The sequence below is a fragment of the Pelodiscus sinensis genome, chromosome 4, assembly GCF_049634645.1.
Source record: "Pelodiscus sinensis isolate JC-2024 chromosome 4, ASM4963464v1, whole genome shotgun sequence".
Taxonomy (NCBI): domain Eukaryota; kingdom Metazoa; phylum Chordata; order Testudines; family Trionychidae; genus Pelodiscus; species Pelodiscus sinensis.
Window position 1 is genome coordinate 39,637,501 of NC_134714.1, and position 21,785 is coordinate 39,659,285.

A 21,785-nucleotide genomic window follows, 5' to 3' on the forward strand; every position below is an offset into this window, starting at 1 on the left:
CTTCCCATTCCTCACTGAAAGTGGAAACCATCCTGTAGGTTTTCAAATCTCCCCATAGTCTTTCTTTCCTGTTCCTTGCTGACCCTACATTCACCTAGTTAAAAGCAGGTTAAGACAGACACCTGTGAGTGATGATATAGACCAGGGCTACTCAACTTTGGAAGCCCCAGGGGCCACAATGATACTCACAGCCCATGCCGACGGTCACAACTTAAGTGTAGTTGCATATACATGCTAATATATATGCAAAAATATGCAAATAGCATCTTTCACACTGACGGGCATGAATACAAAGATTAAGGCAAGACTACACAACATACAGGTGCCATTTAAGACAATCTGCTGATATTAATAAAATGCAATACTTACCCGATTTCCACCCACTTGACAACACTTTTAATAACGAATAATAGTCCAGGAATTTAACTACTAAAACACATAGCAACAGAAGACCATTATATTGACTCACCATTTTGGAGCGAGTTCCCAGTGGAGGCCTGGTTCAAAGGATCCCACTCACGGGCCATGTGTTGAGTAGCCCTGATTTAGACAGTGCTTGGTCCTGCCACGAAGGCAGGGGAATGGACTCCATGACCTCTTGAGGTCCCTCCCAGGTCTATGATTCTCTGATTCTATTCCTATTCTATCATCTGTGTTCTTTAGATCCTAGGTGTCTCCATAATCATGGCATTAAATCTCCTAATAGTCTTCTTTTTCTCTTTTGTTCATGATCATCCACTCTCTGTAAAGCGTGGCAATGCTGGGCCAAATCCTGATCCCCCTAAAGTCAACGACAAAACTCCATTGACTGCAATAACCCCAAGATTTGCTTTACTGTATATTAAGGGCAGTATGTAAAAATCCCCATAAAGACATTGTTCAATCTTGAAGGCTGTTACTTTTTTCAGTGTCCTGATGATGCATTAATTGCATTGATTGACACTTATGTGATAAGGACATACACTGTAGCCACTGTAGCATTGACAATTCCAGACCTTGGCTTAGAACAGCTCTCCTCCCCCATCTCCCAGTATTCTGGTTAAATGTGCTTGGATTTCGTTGTAACATTCCAGGTCAATGAACTCTAGTGTACTCAAACAAAGCAAGGTGTTCCAGCCATGTGTAAAGTTGGCCATTCTGTCTGCAGCTGGAAAAGATGAACTCCTGTCAGGGAAAAGCAAGTGCTTTTTAAGGCCCAGGACTTTTCAAAGATAATTACTAATGGCTCAAATATCTCCTCATTTATCTCCTCGGGTATTCTAATATGGATTTCATCAGGTCCTGGTGACTTGAAGACATCTAACTTGTCTAAGTAATTTTTAACATGGATTCACTATGTTAGATATCCAAACACTGCTAACCTTTTTGATGAAAATAGACACAAAAAAGTCACTTAGCATGCCTGCCATTCCCACATTTTCTGTTGTTATTTTTCCCACCTCATCAGTGGTCCTACCTAGTCCATGGTCTTCCTCTTGATTCTAATGCATTTGTAGAGTGCCTTCTTGTTACCCTTTTTGTCTCTCACTAATTTAATCTAATTTTGTAACCTGGACTTGCTAATTTTGCCCCTTCATACATGTCAGCAACTTAGCTATATTTTAGCGGTGCTATACACTGGACAGTTGAAAGCCAGTGGAGAATCTTTGGGATGAAAGATTATAAGATTATAATAATGATTATTTATTTAATTATCCCAACGGTCTTACGTCTGAGATGAGGTTACTCAGACAATTTTTTCGGTTAATTCTTTGTGGGAGATGATCACCTACTACAGCATCAAAAAGGAACCCCAGGTGTGTCCAGAGCTAACTAATGGGGCTACTCTAATGGATCTGACTAATGAAACTTAAACCTGGAAACCATTTGGAAAGAGAACTTAGTGCAGGCTCTGGCAGCTCCCTTATTAAGCTGTATGTTATGCATGAAGCACTGTTTGCCAATGACCTGAATCTGCACTGCCTGCCCGTAAGTGTGTGGGTGGAGTGCCAAGTGCCAGTGTCGACATATAAAGCCCTAAATATTTTAGGAGCTGGTTGTTCTGATATTATTCAACTAAGATTAGCTGAGGCATTTGATCTGGAGCTTCCTGAAATGGAAGGAAGTTGCTGGATTTGTAGTGTCTTCCAGAAAATAGATTTTTTAACTTCCTTGGCACCTTGCAAACCCTGTGTTTCTCTTCAGGTGCTTTGGGAGGAGCTGAGCTGATGTTCTAATGAGCTGGGACATAGGAGCTAGGATTATTATTCTGATAGGGTATGTTTACACTTGCCCCCTAGTTCGGACTAGGGAGGCAAATGAAGCATATCGAAGTTGCTAATGAAGCACGGGATTTCAATATCCTGCGCTTGATTAGCATATTCACGGCTGGTCACCATTTTAAAATGCTGGTCGCCCGATTAAACTTGCCACGTGCAGACGCGATAGTCCGATCCAAAACCCTTCCCTCGAATTAACTCATTGCAGGAGGAGTAACAGTTAATTTGAGGGAAGGGTTTTGGATTGGACTACCGTGTCTACACGTGGCAAGTTAAATCGGGTGACCGGCATTTTTAAATGGCGAGCAGCCACAAATATGGTAATCAAGTGCGGGATATTTAAATCCCGCGCTTCATTAGCAACTTTGGTATGCTTCATTTGCCTCCCTAGTCTGAACTAGGGGGCAAGTGTAGACATACCCATAATGATTAATTGGCTTTTTAAAACCTAAATTTGCATTTAATTATTGTAATTTGTGCTAAGCCTCTGAAGTCTAAGATTGGTGGTATGGAAGGTAAATGTATAGATATCTAGTCCGATAGTACTAAAGCTACCCTTTCAAAGAACGAAAGAGAGAAAAACTCTAAAGTACAGCACCTAGATTATAAACTATCTTCTTTATTACTTGTCAGTTCAATGCATAGCATAGTGGGATTTTGATCCTTGATTGGGGTTCGTAAGTGCTGCTGTAATATAACAATAAATAATAATAGTATGATTATGAGGAGCCTCTTTTTCCCATGTACAGATGGATAGACCCAAGAGAAGCTCCCACTAACAACAAAGAATAATAACTAATATTTATTTCAAATACAAATCCCAAACAGCTCTGTAAACTATGGCAAATCCTGTCCCTTCCTTACCAGATGCAGAGGGCTCTGTTTTTGGCATAATTGAGCATGACTGAGCATGATTCTTCTGCATATGTCTGCAGAGAAGCAGGTAGTAAAGAGGTCATATTAGATAAGCACCGTGGTCCTGTTTGGCCTTGGAATCTATGACATGGAGACCTGAATGCTACCAAACCAAACTTGTGGGAGGGGGTGGGTATCTTCAATGTCTGCATGGGGTGCATCATGATGGGAATGGGGATAGGGCATATTGATCAGATACTCAATGACATTACTGGTCAATGTCCCCCTTATAGCATAATGGTTTAGTTGATGTTATTGCCACCCTAGGGTGTATTATGGACAAGTTGGCACCCTTATATAGGAAGGGGATTCCTTTTTATCTTTTACCCCCATGGAACCCCTCTGTAGAAGTGAATCTACTCAGGTCTGTGCAATAGGAATGAAGTATTGTTGCTATGCATACAAAGATCATTACACCCATCACTGATGCGCAGCTACTTCTGGGGTAGAAGGTAGCAGCCTTTAAATAAAACACAGCTAATTACACAACATCTGCCCATCTAGAATTATTAAAATACCTGTGGTCTGGGCTAAACAGTTGTAGGATTTTACCAGCTCTCTGTTTTACATCTCTTCTGAAATATGGTGCCTCTTTCACCAGAGTGGCCCCATCACCAATATTCACAAGTGAAGAGCTGAGAAGAGTGCCCCCCCTCCACTGACTCAATCACATCATGGTATCCATGTGGGTTGCCACTTACTGTCTTGCTTTCTTATGTCTTTCATCCTTCTCAATAGCAGCTGGTCTGGTACAATGGTAGCAAAGTGATTTGAGAGGTCCTAGAAGCTGGAAGGCTAAATCACTGCAAGGTTATTAACTGATGCAGAGAGAGTGTCGACTCTTAGAAGCTATAAAACAAAGAAAAAGAAGATTCAAGGTTTAAAAAAATCTCAGCTGCTGCTTCTTATCATAGGGTCCCAGTTCTTGAGCTTTGTATAGTTAATTTGCAAACTTCAGTTGTCATTCTTCAAGTGATGAACTCAGTCATTTGGACTTTGTCTCTGACTCTCATGTGCTGGATGAGGGGTTTCCATCCGAATTATGACCAAATAGCCTCTTTTCCTTAGGACAAATGGGGGGTCTTTCTTACTGCTGTCAAGGAGGACATAATGAGTAGCAGAGGGAGTTAATGCTTTTGCCACTTTCTTACTTTGGATCTGGCTTTTGATAACAAACAACATGAGTTTGTGAGAGTTCAACCTTATTTAAGTAATATATCTTACAAAATATCAGAAAGAGGCATTGTACTTAATAGAGCATATAGAAAATACAACTCTTGTCCCAAGAAATACACCATATAATAGAATCAAGAGTTAGATTTGAACAATTAAAAGGATCTGGGGGTTAGAAAGGATCCAGAATTGAATACGAGTAAACTATGTCATGTATTTGCAAAAAAGATTAACATAGTTCTGGGTGTTTGTAGTGGCCTCCCTCCAGTATGGAAGGGGTTAACTCCCCTTGGAGGATATGGCTGACTCCACTCCGCCTCCCTTAGAGGAAGTGCAGGAGCAGAGCAGGAATTATAAGAGAAGGCCCTTACAGCTCAGTGGGGCCTGATGAAGGAAGGAGGCAGACATCCTTCCTAGACAGTTGAACCTGCAACAGAACTCTGGACTGGCTCTGGGGAAGAAAGGCAACCCACAACACTGGAGGCAAGCTTGCCCAGCTAATACCCAGAGTCCAGCGACAATGAAGTACCAACAGCAGGAACTGGTAGTAAGTAGCCCAGGGAAATAAGAGATTGGCCTGGTGGGACTGCCATACTGCGAGGCAGCAACCTCATGTTTGCCTGCTGAACTTGAGATGGAACCGTCCACCACTGCGAAGGCACTGGCTGGGATCTGGACGAGCAGGGTGAGCCTGAATTTCCCTACCTCTTGATTCTAGCCCTGCATGCAAAGCTGGGGTACTCATTTACCACTAGACTGGAGCCAGAGGCTATTGCTGTTTGCCCCACTCAAGTGCCTGGGGAATATACACTGCCTAAGTTCTTAGCCTTTCTTGCCTGGAGACGATTGTTATCTACCCAGGACAGGAAGCTGGGCTGCCAGCCATTAGGGGGCCCACAGGAACTAGCTGGCCAACTTGCATGGTTCCACATAAGAATAACTGCTAAATGTCTGACGGGTGTGCTAGCTTTCTGATGGTACTGAACAGGGTGGCCTGGCCCTGAGAGGGAGGAATGTTACAGATGTATTAACAGTGGTCCTGTTCTACTCAGCACTCAGTGAGTTTACTGGAGGGCCGTGTCCAATTCGGGGGGAGGTGGCACATATTAGGAAAGTTGTGGACAAACTGGGGAAAGTCCAGAGGAGAGCGACAGATATGACAATTACATGAATAACTGGCCCAAAGTTGAGTCAAAAGTCTATTTCAAACAGGCCCTCAAGGTAGGTGAGCTCATGCTCAAGACAAGACATCAGGGTGGATGAGAAATTAGTCGAGCCCATTCTTGGTGTAAATTCTTTGAAGCACCTTTGGGATTCTTGCCAATGGAATGGCACTGTTGTTGAACAGCAAGCTGACGCTGCTCACTCTGAAATCCCCAGGGCTGAGAGGAATTGTCTTTGGACAGATACAGACAAGAAGAGAATAATGAACTTGAACCCAACCCCACAGCCCTTGAGGGCCTATTTTCTGCTTAGCCAAATGCTGATATCTCTACAGAGACAGCATATTGCATAGCCTCTTAAAAAAGTCATGACTTGCTCTTTGCATAGATCAAGGTTTGTTGTTTTTTAATAGCCTAAACCTTTTCATTTCGATTTTATGACTCCCCTTACCCTGCTAACTCCGTGTTCATGTTGTAGATGATGCCAGCTGATGGAAAGGGAAGTGGCAGCAGCAGCAATTGGAGTAGGAAATGCTTGTTCACCTTTGTCCTGAAAAGCCGCTGCACAGAATAACCGAGCTGGGTATGGAGTTGGAGGAATAACAGGGGAATTAAGTTTGGCGAAGGTAATGAATATAAGTTTGCGTCCAACCTTATGTAAGTTTGATGAGTTTGTTAATGCCAAGAAACTGTGCTTGGAAAATCTCAAATAGGAGCTATGAAAGTGCTTCACTTTATTACTGCATGTGAAAAAATGACTGCTTATGAAGGGAACCCCAGGCCTTAGTTGCACAGTGCTGCTTATAGAAAGGAAGAGAACTGAGCAGCCTGTTGCACATTTAAATGCTGCAACTAAAGGTATGTCTACACTACAAAGTTAATTCGAATTAACAGCCGTTAATTAACTTTAATAGGGGCTACACATACAAACAGCTAGTTCGAATTTAAATCGAACTAGCGGAGCGCTCAATTCGAACAAGGTAAACCTCATTCTACAAGGAGTAACGCCTAGTTCGAATTAAGTAGTTTGAATTAAGGGCTGTGTAGCCACTTAATTCGAACTAGTGGGAGGCTACCCCTTTCCAGGTTGCCCTGGTAGCCACTTTGGGCCAAACCAGGGAAACTCTTCTGCCCCCTCCCAGCCCCGAAGCCCTTAAAGGAGCACGGTCTGGCTACAGTGTTTGTGCCAGTTGCAAGCCTGCCAGCACTCAGCCAGCTGACACTGCACCTGGCACAGCATGAGCCAGCCACCCACTGCCACCCAGCCCTCCTCCTCTTCCCAGAACCAGGCTGGCAGCTCACAGGAGCCTGCCCGGGGCCGCAAGAGGCGGGCGCCTGCCTGGTCTAGTGCGGAGATCGTGGACCTCATCGAGGTTTGGGGAGATGCCTCCAACATCCATGACCTCTGCACTAGGCACAGGAAAGTGGTCGTCTAGGGCAGGATAGCTGCCAGCCTGGCCACCAAAGGCCACGTGCGAACCCAGGAGCAGGTTTGCATGAAAATCAAGTTGGTCCAGTGAGACCCACGACCCTGAGCTTAGAACATAAGAATGGCTGTACTGGGTCAGACCAAAGGTCCATCTAGCCCAGCAGCCTGTCTGCTGTCAGGGGCCAACACCAGATACCCTGGAAGGGATGGACCGAAGACAATGACCAAGCTATTTGTCTCATGCCATTCATTTCCAGCCTTCCACAAACAGAGGCCAGAGACACCATTCCTACCCCCTGGCTAACAGCACTCCATGGACCCAACCTCAATGAATTTATCTAACTTCTCTTTAAACTCTGTTATAGTTCTAGCCTTCACAGCCTCCTGTGGCAAGGAGTCCCACAGGTTGACTATGCACTGTGTGAAGAAGAACTTTCTTTTATTAGTTTTAAGCCTGCTGCTCATTAATTTCATTTGGTGTTTTCTAGTCCTTATATTATGGAAACTAATGAAGACATTTTCTTTATTCACCCTCTCCACACCACTCATGATTTTACAGACCTCTATCATATCCCTCCTCAGTCTCCTCTTTTCTAAGCTGAAAAGTCCCAGTCTCTTTAGCCTCTCTTCATATGGGACCTGTTCCAAACACCTAATCATTGTAGTTTCCCTTTTCTGAACACTTTCCAAGGCCAAAATATCTTTTTTGAGGTAAGGAGGCGACATCTGTACATAGTACTGAAGATATGGCGTACCATAGTTTTATACTTCCCCTCCTCCTTCTTCCCCTGGCTTCTCCCTTCCAGCTCCCTCCTCCCAGGTTTCCCCCTCACCTCTCTCTTCCCCTCTCCCACCTCCTTTTCCCAGTCTCCCCAGAGGTTAATCCCCCCCCCCCCCCCAGTTTCGTTAAATAAAGAGAGTTTCTATTTTTGAACACACGTGTCCTTTATTTTTTACATCAGGAAGGGGGGCTAGGGAGGGGTAAGTGGAAAGAGGTGAGGGAGGAATGGGTCACGAGCCCCCTATGGGGAGGACTGGGGTGGCTCTGCGGGCTCCTCGGGTGTAAGCTTTCTTGCAGGGCCTCCTGGATCCTGACAGCCCCCCGACTGGCCCCCCGGATGGCAGTCTGTGGCAAGTGCAGCTGTGCTGATGGCCGAGTGCTGTGATGTGCCAAGTGTGGGGTCTCAGGACACTCCAAGAAGGACTGCTTTGCTGTCCCTCATCGAGGTAGACAAGCAAGCGGGGAACCCTGAGAACTTTCTGTCCGGGGTGGGGGTCGGGTCCCTTTAAGCACAGCCCTCGGCTAGCCTGAGGCAGCAGCTCCACACTCTAAGTCCTAAACTGATGCCCTGCCGGCACTGCTTCTGGCCAGCCTTAACTTTGGTTCAGGGTCCACTCAATGTGGACATGCTATTTCGAATTAGCAAAATGCTAATTCGAATTAGTTTTTAGGTCTAGATGCACTAATTCGAATTAGCTTATTTCGAATTAACTAATTCGAATTAAGTTAATTCGAATTAGTGCTGTAGTGTTGACGTACCCTAAGATGTTTCTAGCACCGTTTCTTACTACAGTGGCTCAGTGTGCCCCACAGTTGGGAACTTCCTGCTTAAAAGACTATCTCTTTCCTCCTGACATGCTTCCACAGTTGCAATCAGCAGAGTTACAAAGGCTAAATTATCCTTGATTTGAAAGAGGAGAGACTGATAATAGGACCCACAGTTTGAGAACTAGCTACCTGCCAGATTTGTTGATCTTCAGGGCTCTGACAGCTGTCAAATTTTATGTTTTTGCTTTAGCCTGTAGTAGGTATATTTGGAGATGAAGACTTGAACCCTTTTGAATTGGCATATAAATCCAAATACATAAATAAAGTAAATAGATAACAAGATCATTTTGGTGCACAGAAGCATAAATATCAAAATAAAATAACTGGTGCAGTTCACACACAATCCCTCTAGCTATTCCCGCATCCAGGTATTGTACCAACTCTCCCATAATTCCAAACACTGCTCCCTTGAGCAGGAGTGTGGGTGCTTAGCACAGCCGTAGGTGTCTAATGGGATGCATAATTGCTGCATTATATCTCTGCAATCCACATTGGGAAACAATGTTTTGTATAATTACTGCGCCTGGGCTGCTCCAGCTCACCGATGAACTGTGCAATATTAAATGCTTAAATGCCAATCTGTGCATCTTTTCATGCAGTGTTTTACTTGTTTCTCGAGCGATTTGTTATTATTTTCCAGTGCTTTTGTCCTACCTGCAGTTTCACATGTGCATTGTGAGGGGCTGAGCACCCTTCACACTTCTGTGGGCAGATATGGTGGTGGAAGGTCAGCAGATGCTGCTGTAGCAACTACCAGGCAGGACAGGCATCCTGAATCTATGAGAAGCACAAGCAATTTTGGGCATATGTGCTCAAGTGGGTAATGGACTTGAGTGGGTAAGATGCTTACTTTCATTCTTTTGTAATTTCCTTGGTAATTCATACATATGTATATCTTTTTGTGCCATCTTAAACTCAGGGAGCCTAATGCTGATCCCCTTTCCAGCCTGTAGTAGCACAAAGCAGGGTTAAGCAGGAAGCTGGGGATTCCCCTTGTGTGGGGTAATCCTCAGGAAGTGTAGCAATAGCCACATTCCCTCCTAGTCTGCAGGTGGGAAATTTAATGTGGATAAGTGTAAAGTAATGCACATCGGGAAAAATAACCCCAACTATACGTACAGTATGATGGGGGCTAATTTGGCTACGACAAATCAGGAAAGGGATCTTGGAGTTATTGTGGACAGTTCTCTGAAAACTTCCACACAGTGTGCAGCGGGGGTCAAAAAGGCAAATAGGATGCTAGGAATTATTAGGAAAGGGATAGAAAATAAGACCCAGAATATCTTACTGCCCCTGTATAAAACTATGGTACGCCCACATCTTGAATACTGTGTACAGATGTGGTCTCCTCACCTAAAAAAAGATATTTTGGCCTTGGAAAGGGTTCAGAAAAGGGCAACTAAAATGATTAGGGGTTTGGAACTGGTCCCATATGAGGAGAGGTTAAAGCAACTGGGACTTTTCAGTTTAGAAAAGAGGAGACTGAGGGGGGATATGATAGAGGTTTATAAAATCATGAGTGGTGTGGAGAGGGCCGATAAAGAAAAGTTATTTATTAGTTCCCTAAATAGAAGAACTAGAGGACACCAAATGATATTAATGGGTAGCAGGTTTAAAACTAATAAAAGAAAGTTCTTCACAAGGCGTGTAGTCAACCTGTGGAACTCCTTACCAGAGGAGGCTGTGAAGGCTAGGACTATAATAGAGTTTAAAGAGAAGCTAGATAATTTCATGGAGGTTAGGTCCATAAAAAGCTATTAGCCAGGGGATAAAACGGTGTCCTTGGCTTCTGTCTGTCAGAGGCTGGAGAGGGATGGCAGGAGACAAATCGCTTGATCATTGTCTTTGGTCCACCCTCTCTGGGGCACCTGGTGCTGGCCACTGTCGGTAGACAGGATACTGGGCTAGATGGACCTTTGGCCGTTCTCATGTTCTTATAAGAAAGTGGCTGATGCTAAGGGGAGTGGTTGAGTGCTGTTGTACTCCTGAAGTCCCCAGCTAGTATTGTGGTGTGTCAGGTGCCTGATCAGTTGGCTGTGCATCCTAGAATCAAGGCACTTCAAAGGTGCCTTACCCCTCCCCTTCTCACCCCAACTCCCTCTTCAGGTGCACCTAGTAGAACTTAGCTACAGCTGAGGATTGACTGGACACTTGACCATAGGGCTTTATAATGGCCCGTGCTCATGTGGTCACTGATCACCAAATTGTGTTCCTTGGGAGTATTGGCAGGTAATTTTCTTCTCTCTGTAGCATTGTGCAGTGATCATTGTTTGGTATCAGGTAAGCTTCTCTCACATAATCAGTTTCTTACCACGGCTAGAGCAGTGCAGCCTGTAGTGAACCTGATGCCTTCCCAGTCTGTTTCTAACAACAAAAGTCTGTTTTCAGTTAAATAAAAATATGATAAATAACAAAAAGAAGGATAACCCCAGCAGCAAATATAATGCTATATCAGAAGACTTGTGTACGTGTTAAAAGCCGTACTCGGTTTTTTAGAAGGCATCAGAAGCTCATTACAAAGTGTTTTCATTTCCATGTGGTTACGGTTTTCATTTTCTCTTTTCTTAAAGCAGAGCTTCTGTCATGGACAAATCACTTTCTCTGCCATTTCCAAGCCTGTATTTCCTAGCAGTCATGCTAATGCCGTCACAGGAGGGAGGCATAGAACTGTTGCTATTTCACCTCTGCCTCTGCAGTGAGCAATTCACCCTGCAATTGCTGTTGATTAGCACTTTGGCTGATGGGAAATGTGGCCACAACATTGCTTTGCACTTGAAAATAACAATAACAACAACAACAATCTGAAGATTAGTTTTTGCACAATACAACTTTCTTCTGTGGCTTTTTTTCATGCCAGTCTTACACTGAAATGCTTTTAAACACTAATGGTGGACCCAAGATTCAGTTCAGACCTAGGATTTCATTTTCCAGCTATTGTAGAGACATGATAGGGATGGTCTAGACAGTATTTGGTCCTGCCATGAGGGCAGGGGACTGGACTCGATGACCTCTCGAGGTCCCTTCCAGTCCTAGTAATCTATAATTCTATGACTCTATGATTGGGCTATGGCTCCGAACTTCCTCCAAGCATGGGGAAGTGTAGAGGAGGCCAATCCACTACATCTGCAACAAATGTGTAGAGAACTGCACTGTCTACATTTCAGTCTGTAATGAATGCATGTGCCATAGACAACAGACAGTTGCTGTATAAGAACATGATTCAAAATAGTTTCAAGTCAATGGAAATCCAATAGTCAGGCCCTGAATCATGTGGAGCTAGAACTACAAGCCTAGTTCTCCTGTGCTGCTGTCATTCAACCTAAGGGTATGTCTAGACTACATGGCTCTGTCGCCAGAGCCATGTAGATTAGTTTACTAGACATACCCAAATGAAGCATCGATGTAAATAATTTCCGTTTCATTTAAATTAAAATGGCTGCCGCGCTGAGCCGATCAGCTGTTTGTCGGCTCAGCGCGCTAGTCTGGACGCTCCGTGTTCGACATCAAAGGCGTTTGTCGACTGCCCCAGTAAACCTCATCCCATGAGGCACAACGGGGCAGTCGACAAATGCCTTTGATGTCAACCACGGAGCGTCCAGACTAGCGCTCTGAGCCGACAAACAGCTGATCGGCTCAGCGCGGCAGCCATTTTAATTTAAATGAAGCGGCGATTATTTAAATCGCCTCTTCATTTGGGTATGTCTAGTAAACTAATCTAAATGGCTCTGTCGCAAGAGCCATGTAGTCTAGACGTACCCTAAAGGAGAATCTTTCTTGGCTGATAGCAGAAGTTCCTTACCCTCACTATTGGCCACTCATTAGAGGGCACCATCAGGCCCTGATTTAGAAAGGTATTTAAGAACACACGCAACTTTAAATGGGTAAGTGGCCCCATTGAAGTCAATGACATAGCTCATGTACTTAAAGTTGGATACATGCTGAATCAAGGACTCATATACATGGAATCCTTATATTTACACTCATGGCTACTAAATAGTCAGAGAGGTTAATAAGTATAATAATTTATTATTAGGTGGGAAATATTTAAGGGTATGTTCTAGCCAAGGTTGAAAAGTGATGTTTCTGCTCCAATAGAAAATGAGATGAAGGGATTCTAGTTGTTGTTGTTGATTACTAATCTTATGATGCCACAAGTGTGGATGGTGCTTTACAGAAAAATGGCAGGTTTTTGATCCAAGGACCATGCAATCTATATACTAAGGCCAAAAGGTGGACACACACACAAAGACAAGCTAGAAGTCAGGAGCAAACAATTCTGGACAGACGATGTGGAGGACCAGAAAGCAGGTTAGTGCCTTCCAGGGAGGAAGGCGTGAGGTTGAGAGATCCAGAATGTGAGCGAGTGCATAGGAAGATTTTGAAAGCAGAGCTCAGACTGAGTTGGACCTGGAAATTACTGGACAGCCACAGGTGGTGTCTGAGTATGCAGTGAAGAAGGAGGGCAGCAGTATTCGGAGCATACTCTACAGGAACTGAGACTTGAGGAGACCATGGAGGAGATGCCATGTTGAAGGCAAGAGAGGTGGATAGCCTGGCTGAGGAGTTCAGTAGAAGTGGAGATGAGGCCATGGCATACAAAGGAAGTGTTGCAGAGATGGGGACAAGCAAATTTGCCCAGGCAGGGAAAGGTAATGGGTGGTGGGGAGAGGTTCAGAGTGAAGGGTGACACCAAGATTAAGGAAAACGTTGAGGGAAAGAGAGAGAAAGAGAGAGAAAAGAGGTGCAGTGGATTTGAGGAAGCTCTTTTTGTTCATTAAAGGCAGTTTGGTTTCTGAGACATTTAGCTGATGTCTTAGAAACCAAGTCAGATGTTAACTTGACCAAGGAAGCAGATAGTGTGGGCAGGGGAAAATCCCTGAAGAATTGGCAAGGTGAGCAGCATTGCATTGTGATGCCTACAGTTAAAAGTTCAAATAAGATGATCAACAAGGAGAAGAGAGCTAGAAAGGATCAGGGCGCTGAAAACTGAAAGTCAGAGAAGCACAAAACCCAGAACTATACTATTGTTATGGACGCAAAGTTTTGACTGGAAACTGTGGGATTATAGGACTAATATTCACCCTCACTACATAGTTTATGTGTGCGTTTGGGTCTGCATACAAAATGCATCTCCCAGTATCCCTGAGTGGATTCTAATATAGTTGTTTAGCTTGCAGTGTTCCTGATTAGCTTTGCTGTTAAAAGGAGGCTGAGAGTGACAGCTGGGACTCCATAAGAGCTGCTCCAGCAGAAGTTGCTTGGGGAGATTCTCTGACTCAGAGACACCTTAGGCTTGCCTCCTATCTGGCCATCTCTGCCTGATTTTGGACCAGTGCTGCCTGGCTCAGTCTCCATGGCCAAGTTGGATTCATTGCACCTCTTAAAATACTCATGGGTGTTTTTACTTCTCCATCTGGGTGGCATTGTGGAAGGAGTCAGAACGCTCTGAGTTGAAGAAGTAATTAGATTAGTTGTCTGTACATAGTAAGAGTGGCTGGTGTAGCAAATAGAATACTCAGAGAGAAAGGAATTTGAGCTGAGGGGAGAGGGCCAGGAAGCCTTGAATTCTTCCTGGTTGACACAGAGTGTGTCCACACTGCCTTTGAAAACCCATGGCAGCAAGTATCCGAACATGGGTCTACAGCAGTGTTTCTTAAACTTTTTAAGACTAAGGAACACCAAACAATCATTTTTTTTATGAGGAACACCAAGAATTTTTTGTTAACTTCCCCCTCCCCCTCCTAAAAAAGGGGGGGGGGAAGGGTCACAGGGAAAGTTATTGAGGGGAAAAAAGGGTCGGGGGAAAGTTGAGAAAAAAAAGTCGCCCCTTTAAGGGCAGCCATTTTTAATTCTGTTGTTCTTCACGGCACACCGGTGTGCCCTGGAACACAGTTTAAGAAACACTGGTCTACAGACAGGCTCTTGTGTCTTTGGCTCTGGCACTAAAATCAGCTGTGTAGACATTTGGGCTGGGGCTGGGAAGCCTGTGGTGGTAGGTGGGTTTGAGAGTTTGAACTCGAGCCTGAGGCATATTATGTACACTACTGTTTTTAGCACCATTGTGTGAGCCTGAGTCTGTAGACCCAGAGTCTGAGACTCATTGCCACAGGCTTTAGAATGCAGTGTAGACGTATCCCCTGACTCCCTTTGTGGCCTTGTCCAGTTGCTTCCCTTTTTTGTGCCTTGTTGCCTCCTCTTTCAAATGGGCATGATGATACTTCCCTACCTCAGAGGGGTGTTGTGAGGTTAAATCGGTTAGCGTTCTTGAAATGCTGTGAAGCTGAAACATGCTAAATTATTGACTCTTATAATTCCAGCATGAAGCACCTGCTTTTATTGTAAGTCAGAATAGACTAATCTAGAGTAATGATCCAAAGCATCCTGATGAGATTGAAGCAAACTGCTGTATTTTCTTCAAGAGGAACACACAAACCACATTTCTTATTCTGAACATGTATTTCTCAAAAGAATTGGGCCCAGGGCCTCAGTGGGTGTAAGCTGGGGACATTGCCTTGAAGTCAGTGGAGCAATACTGATTTATGCTAGCTGAGGATCTGTCACCTGGAGCTTCCTCTCCACCTAGGTGTGTTTTTACTTGTTGCTGAGAAGTAGCATTTTATTATAGTTAATTGGTATCACTAGCCCCTACCTCTGCAGAGCTCAGTTTAGGTTCTGTCAGGTTGTGGTCCTCAAGGTTGGATGCCATTCTCTTCCTTTGTTAAGAGAAGTGGGTAAGGGTAAGGAAAATGTCCTGGACTTTTGGTTTTTTTTTTTTTTTTTTTTTTTTGGATCTAGCAGCTACTAATGTTTAACTCAAAATTCGGTTACAGTAAGAAAAGTGACTATGCAAAAATGGCCCTTTCTCACTCAGCGTATCAGCTCCTTGTGCAGATTTGAGATGTTCCTGTAGACTCTGCTGATACGCATGTTTTTTTGTATAGTTTAAACGGGCGAGCAGAAACTCTCTTTTTTTTTTTTTTTTTTTTTAAACAAAACAGCCTTTCTACAATTGTTGTTTTAAGGAATCTGAGGAGGATGAAGAAAAGCAGGAACAAACAGTAGTGCCCATCAAATTGCTGCTTCTCCTTTGCTGAACCTGCCTATGAAAACGTTATCTTATCCTGCCCTCTAGTGGTGGGAATTGCATACTGTCAGCATTTTCCTCTGCAAAAATACCTTTTGGAGAAACAGCAACAATTGAAATAAACAAATCTAAGAATTCACTTTGCTCATTTATGTCAGGCTGGATATTGGTTGGCAGTGCAAAGGGCTTTTTTGGATAGCCAGTGGAGGAAAGCAGGCTTTGGAGAGTCGGACAAAATACTAGATTATAGGTGATGCTTCCTGAAGACTTGGGTTTCCAACTGAGGCGTAACCAGAGCAGAGTAGAGCGGAAGAATGGCTTCTTGTGTCTTGCTCACAACACACCTGTTAATGAATCCCAGAATCATGTTTGCTTTTTTTTCAACAGCATCACTCTGTTGACTAATATTTAGCTTGTGGTCCACTATAACCCCTAGATCCCTTTCTGCCGTACTCCTTCCTAGACACTCACTTCCCATTCTGTATGTGTGAAACTGATTCTTCCTTCCTAAGTGGAGCACTTTACATTTGTCTTTATTAAACTTCATCCTGTTTACCTCAGACCATTTCTCCCAATTTGTCCAGATCATTTTGAATTATGACCCTATGCTCCAAAGTAGTCATAACCCCTCCCAGCTTGTGCAGAATTTGAATTCCGCAGACCCTTATTCTGGAATAACTGTCTTGGTAATGTGGACTCATCACTTACAAAATCGACCTTGGAGACTTATTTTGGACTAAGATCCTAGCGTTGACCAGGCCTAACTGTCTGCATTTATACTTCTGAATTTCTCTCCAGCAACACATCAGCACTGGCTGCCTCTGGTAGAACTGCCATCAGGGAGAGAAGTTTGATGAAAAAGTTAAAAAAAAAAAAAACAGAATGGATTTGTCAGATCCACATTTAAAAAACTTCAACCTTGAATAATATGGTGTTGTTATGTTGTTTTTTAAGGCCTCAATTAGGCCTTGAGAAAGGAGCCAGTGCACCTTTAAAACTTTCCGCTTAATCAACTATAGCGAATGCTCATTTAATGATTGTCTTTTTGTACCAACAAGAAGTAACAACGCTTTTAGCAAAAGAAGTGGAATGAGAGAGAAATTGCCTAATCAGCCCTACTCATACAGTGCTTTGTGAGAGAGATTATTGAATTTTCAGTCTCTGCAGAATTTTAATGAAGCTCCGTCTTGCTGGAAAATCCAGCCCTTTGTCAATAGAGTTCAATAACTCGACCACCCATGTAATAAGATGTACTGCCTGAAATCTTTCACTTGCCAAAAGCCAGAGCTCTACTGGAAGATCCCTTGAAAGTCAGAAGTACCTATCTGTGCTATGTGTGTTTGCTAGAATGCACACATGCAATGGAACTTATATAGACTGCTGCAGTGAACCTCTACAGAGTAGAGAGTGAAAATTTCAGATTGTGCCAATGGATTTCAATTGTCAGTTATAATTCTAATAGGAGTGCAGCCCTGCTAAAAGGGAATACAATCAATCTATGTGGGTTGCATCTGTCATGCAAATTGTAAACCCAACTACTCCACAGAGTTAAGAAGTAAATAACACAAGACGGAGTAAGAAATTCAGAAGTATAAGTAAGGAAGATCAAAGACATTTCAGGTGAGATCTGAAATGAGATGGAGCATAGATGGGGTGGAAAAATACAAAAAGTATCTGTAGAGGAACTTTCTGAGGATAGGGGTTTGTGAGAAGGTAGGCAGTTGCCTTCTGACTACATTCAGAGAGCTAGGTTTTGGGAAAGCCCGTGAAAAAGGGATGCAGTAGTTAACGTGAGAAGTCATAAACATGGCATATGAGAATTTCAGCAGTAGTAGATTCAGAGCAGAGATGTACACAGAGAATGGGTCATTGTTGAGATGGGCAGATTCTTGGCAGCAGGAGAACAGTTCAGAATCAAGGCTGTCAGCTAGGTTGTGGTCGGGTGTATTAATAAGGGAGGGAAGGCAAGGGAGAAATAGCCACCTGGCCCAGTGAGTCAAAGGGGCCAAGGGCTTGGCTGCTGAAGTGCCACACAGTTAACTTCAGGCAGCTCTTAGGGTTGCCTCCGGAGTCAGGGGCGCCACCCGGTGTGCTCCAGACAGCACTAGGGAGACACCGTGCTCCAGGAAGCACTGAGGGTTGGCTGCCCTCAACTATGCCCTTTCCAGGAACATGGAGCCGCTCCGTCACACCTTGCCCAGTTGCCCAGTGAGGCTGTTGGCTCTTCTGGTTGTGTTGAGAGAGTGGAGACAAATAGATTCCAAGTTGTGGAGGGAAACAGAGCTGTGTCCGAGGATGCTCTTCTTAGCCAAGAGACACACCTGTGTTTTTGATACAATGTGCTGAAAGAAGCATCGTAGTTCCAGCTTAGAAGTCTCAGGTTAGGTGTAAAAAATGGACAGGGAAAAGTAATGAAATATACACGGACACTTGAGATCTGTCAGTGTAAAAATGTTAGTCACAGATAAAGACAGGGAAAATAGCCAAGAAAAAGACAAAGGTATATTGTGTTCCCTTTCGGCTAGGCTACATTCCTATTAGAATGGCAACTGACAATTGAAATTAATTGGCACAATCTGGGCTTTTTCACTCTACTTTACTCTGAACACAGTTTCATTACAGAAATAAATCCTTCAGGAATATCATAAAGATTGCAGGGACGTTATGCAGAGAAAGAACTAGTGATGGGATATAAAGTGGAATTGTTCCAGACTGAGGTGTCATTAGGAGAGGTTTTGGAACAAATTGATAAACTTAACAGTAACAAGTCACCGGGAACAAATGGCATTCACCCATGAGTTTGTAACCTATCCTTTAAATCAGCTTCTATACCTAATGGCTATGTCTAGACTGGCATGATTTTCTGGAAATGCTTTTAATGGAAAACTTTTCCGTTAAAAGCATTTTCGGAAAAAAGCATCTAGATAGGCATGGATGCTTTTCCGCAAAAGCACTTTTTGCGGAAAAGCGTCCATGGCCAATCTAGACGCACTTTTCCGCAAAAAAGCCCCGATCGCCATTTTCACGATCGGGGCTTTTTTGCGGAAAACAAATCTCAGCTGTCTACACTGGCCGTTTTGCGCAAAAGGGACTTTTGCCCGAACGGGAGCAGCATGGTATTTCCGCAAAAAGCACTGATTTCTTACAGTAGGAAGTCAGTGCTTTTGCAGAAATTCAAGCAGCCAGTGTAGACAGCTGGCAAGTTTTTCCGGAAAAGTGGCTGATTTTCCAGAAAAACTGGCCAGTCTAGACACAGCCAATGACTATAGCTAACATGACACCATTATTTAAAAAGGGGTCTAGAGATGATCCTCACAATTACAGACTGGTAAGTCTAACGTCAGTACCAGGCAAATTAGTTGTGGTGGTGCAGGAGTCAGGGCAGGGAGCTATGTGGGTGGAGGGACTCAGGACAGGAGGCTGAGGTGTGTAGGGGTGCAGGAGTTAGGGCAGGGAGCTGGAGAACATGGGGGCTCAGGACATGGGAATGGGGTGTGTGTGTCAAGAGGGAAGTGTGGGGAGGGACTCGGGACTGGGGCAGTCCTGATCATGATCTGTTACCTGGTCCTTGCCTCGTGCTGCCCCTGTTCCCAGCCAATGGGAGTTGTGTCTGTCTTCAGGCATCGGCAGTGATGTGCGAAGATCCCCTGCCGCTCCCTTTCCCTTTCCCCCAAGGGCCGCGCACTACTGGGATGCCATCATGGTGAGGGACCAACAAGACAGTCTCCGAGCCCCATCCAGGAGTCTAGCAAATACTTCCACTTGCAGCAGAGTGCCCTCAGTGCCAGCCTCTCTTTTACTGGTGTGGCACACCAGGGCGCACTAACCTGCTTTCATCTTTGGGCTAATCTGAGATCTAAGAGAATGAATCAACTTGAGACAAAAACTCTTGTGTAGACATATCTCAGAGTTGTTCAGTGTATTTTCCAGCAGAGAGACTCCTTCTCATTAGGAGTAACTTTTTGATTACATAAATTCAGCCAGTGTAGTAACTCAGTTACAGTTCAATTAAGCTTACAGGTAAGATTTCTCAGAGTTCCTTTCATATGGTGTTGACTTTCTGCTGTCTTGCACCCAGAGCTAATAAAAATAGTGCTCTTGATAGGAAAGAAGTGCGATTCTAGATGGTATGGAGAGAAGATGCCCTAACAATACACCCTGGGAGAAAATGAAATTGCATTTGGTGATCTGTTGCTAGGTTGGAATTTTCAATAGGAGCTAAGGGAATTCAGAGTACATGTCACAAGTCCCACTGAACATGGATGGTGTTTATGCTCCTAATTCCTCTAGGTTTGTGCAAGTCCCACTCCCTAGTGCTTAGTAAATATTTTTATCCACATTATTAAGATTACTGTAGGCAGGAGCGGCCCTAGCCTAGCTGCCAGCAATTGGCGCCCCCACTTCCAAACCCCTCAACGATATTGTGTCACCATTTGGCGCCCCATTTAACTTGGTGCCCTAGGCAACCACCTAGTTTGCGTATATGCACAGGCCGCCCCTGACTGTCGGTTGCAACAGTGTGGTACAATTATGCATTTCTATGTGGGAAATACCCAGACTGGGTGCATGTGAATACCTCTCATTCTCTGCCCCAGCCCTAACTCTCCCCTCAGAGCCAGAACCCCGCATCCCCTCCTCCAGCCCAACCACCCACCCCAGCTCAGCTCAGAGCCCCTCCTTTGTTCTGAACCCCTCAGACCCAGCCCAGAGAATGCACACTCCCACACCCAATACACTGCCCTAGCCACCTGAAAGTGAGTGAGGGTAGGTTTGAGCAAGTGATGGAGTAAATGGGGTAGGGCTTTGGGGAAGGAGTGGGGCAAGGGTGTTTGGATTTGTATGATTAGATAGTTGACAACCCTAACTTAGAGGGACTCTCAGACAGAAGGTTGGCAGAAGAGAAGGAAAAAAGGACATTCTTTCATAGAAGGAAAAGGGTTCTTTTTAACTGCAAGGCTAGCTGGATGGAGGGAGAAGGAAACTGGCTGCAGAGAGAGAAAGGGACTCTCTGATTTAGGGAGAAGCAATGTGCAGGAGGGAGGATCCTGGAATCATTTGAGGACACTTAACTAAGCCTAAACATTGCTCCAGAGTGGTGAGAAATTGAGACAGAGAAATGGTCTCTGTCTTAGTGTTTTGTCTAGATCTGTAGATGTCTTATGCTAGCTAAATAGGGTGATTGATTTTTGAAACCCTTACAAGTACTGTGTGTATGTTTGTTCTACTATTATGGTCCCTGAAGAGGTGAACTGTAAACCCAGCATGCTCACAAAGTTGGAGCTCTGGGAAAAAGTGTGTTTACCTACTGGAAAGTTTGGGGGCCAGCACTTGTCCTTGGGGCCTAGGGCAGTGGGGCCATAAAGGTTCTAGTCCTGTGAAGGGGATACCAGACACCCAGTAACTAGGAAATGTGCCCCAGAGACTAAGGAAAGGGGCAGTGCTGCTGCCTACTCACAGCAAGGGAATCTAAAGACCAGGGTTGCCAGATGGTCTCCCAAAAAATACTGAACACATAGCCTAAAAATTTGTTGAGCAAAAAAATCCATCCATACCGAACACACATCCTGTGTGGCTACTACCAAGAGCCACCAAGCTGGGAAGACAGCAGAGCCTGCTCTGCAAAGCAGCCGCCTGCTACCCAAAGCAGAGAGAGGCAGGCCCTAGGGCAACACAATGGCAGAGCTGGGGGGGGGGAGGCAACCATGCCTAGGAAGGTGACTCCCCCATAGCCAGGACTTTGGATATCCCAGTGGGAAGAAGCAGAAATTCCACCCCAATCAGTTTTAGCTGAGAGCCCATGGAAGGCGCCTAAACGCAACTACAAAGCACCTATGGGCTTCTGTCATGGACTACGGCGCCACAACGAGCTTGAACAGTGCTCAGGAGCAGGGACAGGGCTTCTCCTCCTCCCCACTCCTCCTCAGATGCAATCAGCTGAGGGTTCCAAGCGCCAATTGCGCCCTGCCTCCCAGCCACTCCCCCTGCCCTCGCCCAGCTTCTGCACGCAACCAGAGGCTCCCAGCGCCGATCGCGGCCCCGCTTCCCAGCCTGGGACTCCCTCTGGTTGTGTGTGGAAGCCTGGTGGGGCGGCAGGAGTGGCTGGGACTTCCCGACCTCCGCCAGGCTTTCGCACGCTACCACAGGCTCCCAGCGC

General features: G+C 44.7%; 1 protein-coding gene and 1 long non-coding RNA gene across 9 annotated transcripts in view; one reads left to right on the plus strand and one right to left on the minus strand.

Moving 5' to 3' along the window:
* Positions 1-2,267, minus strand: part of LOC112544630 (uncharacterized) — a 60,184-nt gene extending 57,917 nt beyond the window's left edge. The window contains exon 1 of the long non-coding RNA XR_012903361.1: positions 470-2,267. This is a non-coding gene — a long non-coding RNA (uncharacterized LOC112544630). The remainder of the gene's footprint in view (positions 1-469) is intronic.
* The window catches only part of LOC142829096 (uncharacterized), a 128,748-nt gene that overhangs the window by 12,356 nt on the left and 94,607 nt on the right, over positions 1-21,785 (plus strand). For 6 of the 8 annotated variants that reach the window (XR_012903359.1, XR_012903358.1, XR_012903353.1 and 3 more), the window contains exon 2: positions 5,988-6,135. The gene's annotated coding sequence lies outside the window, so the exon portion shown is untranslated. Of the gene's footprint in view, positions 1-2,613; positions 5,032-5,987; positions 6,136-9,187; positions 9,978-21,785 lie in introns of those variants that run through there. The other 2 variants (XR_012903356.1, XR_012903354.1) reach the window with 2 other exon arrangements.